This window comes from Mytilus edulis, chromosome 11 (assembly GCF_963676685.1).
Source record: "Mytilus edulis chromosome 11, xbMytEdul2.2, whole genome shotgun sequence".
Classification (NCBI taxonomy): Eukaryota; Metazoa; Mollusca; class Bivalvia; order Mytilida; family Mytilidae; genus Mytilus; species Mytilus edulis.
Window position 1 is genome coordinate 66,061,069 of NC_092354.1, and position 2,163 is coordinate 66,063,231.

The following is a 2,163-nucleotide window of genomic DNA, read 5'->3' on the forward strand; positions in this document are numbered from 1 at the left end:
TTTGCTCAGGAATCAAGTGAATAAGCTGCACAGCAGCATGCTCAATTAGTATGCTAACTTTCACAAAAAAACTGACTCGAAAGCCAGACGGTCTTTTGATACTGTATAGAAGTGGGATATTTTCTATAGATTGTTCATCATGTAACATTTATATAAGCCCGAGACTTAGAGATTGTTTGGTATCTATTGGAGGCGACAGCAAGAAAGTGTTAGTCACCTGTATATAGTATTCAGAGGTTTGATATAAGCAAGCAGAGGCATACATGCATCAATATGTAAAGAGTTTTTTTGAATGAAAAAATGGGGATGTGTTATAATTCATGTATAATAATCTTGCAAAAAGAGAAATAAGTACAGTGATAGTAAACTGAAGTGAAGATCATTTAGTGGCCTTCAGCTGTTGTCTCTTTCTCGATTGCAATATTAATTTTATAACAGTGATTGTAATTCCGCAATTTATAGTATTGTTTTTCTTTTTTCAACCAATTGATCCTGTATTAACCACGTTTTTTTTTGTTTTGTCAGCTTTATATTTACGGTTAATAGTTTCCTCAATATTATCAACTTTGTTTACAACAAGTGTAATAACTCTAGAGTGTGATATAATCCTATTTAATAGCTTAACCTATTTGTTATTTATTTTATTTTGATGGCAGTCACACCTGTGATGACGTTAAAGTCAATGGGTGTTTAACCTGGAACTGAACCCAAACATTTTTTTTCTTAATGCGATTTTATTTTAAAGAATATTATATGAAATAGGTTTTACATTTTTACTCCCAACAAAGTTGTAATAAATGGCATGAGACAAAGATTAACGTACAGTAGTAATTATTTCATGCTTATTGAAAACAAGACTATTTTTTTAGAAGTAATTCAGTAGTAATATCTTACAAGATTAAACAATCATGATGAAGTTTTAAAAATTTAAACCTGCCTTTGAAAACATAGGTCTTTATTGATATGGATAAAATTTGTGTATTGCAGTATGTCGCTTACACTGTACGAACCCCAAGGTACAATGTAGTTGTAGAAGGTCTTTAACGAACAAAAAACTTTGCACTGATCCTACACGATGTTGTTCTGAAAAAAACGGTAGAAGTCAGGAAATAAACATTTCTATATGGGTTATATTACGTGACGATGAAAAATTTTAAAGGGCAACGATAATGCGAATCAGATAAAAAAATATCTCATTTTAGGACATTTTTATCACCATTACTAACAGATTTGTTCTGAACAAAATATTGTAAGACACTCGAGATTATTCCGTCATATACTGGACAGTGTACGTACGAACGCTCAGGGGATGTACCTATTTAGGCGTAAAAGAAAGCCGACATTGTTATCAAAGGTACAGGAATTGTAATTTAATACGCCCGACACGCATTTCGTCTAAATTAGACGTTGTAAAGCCAAACAAGTACAAACTTGAAGAACATTGGGACCCAAAATCACAAAAAAGTTCTGCCAAATACGACTAAGTAAGGTAATCTAGTCCTGGGAAAAGAACCTCCTTAGTTTTTCGAAGAAATAAAAAAGTTTAGACAAAAGGAAAATTAATAAATAACCATATAAAGGAAGCACGATTCATAATTCGGCCGGTTGCATTAAACATGTTCGAAAAATTTCCCTAACCTATTTAGCTAATTTGTAAAAATAAATGACTGAAAATCGCAAGAAGGCTCTATTCACTGTTACGGTACAATATTGTTCTTATATCAATTGATGTTTGATTGATGTGGTTGCTCGACTCCAGTGTCAATAAATTCATGGAGGTTTTGTAATAAAAACGCCATTCCCGGGTAGATTGGATCTCAAGACAAACATTTGATACTGCAACGATCAACTTAATGAGTCCTCACGCAGTAATGAAAGCGCTGCAATCTTTAACAACGAGGCATTGGATGTTAAGTTCTTAAATCTGAGCTGACGTGACTGTGTACTTGTACATCTAGCAATACAACTGACTGCCGTACTTTGACGAGGGGTTAACTGCTAGTCGGGAAGAAATCAAAGTGACAATTGGGTAGAATTATTCAGCCCCTTTATGTTACGATGTTGATTTAAACGTATTAAAAACATTATTTTTGTTTACAAAAAAAAAACAGTTGTAACTTTCCCACCCCCAATTTCTTTTTTTAAAAGCCCTGTACCAAGTCA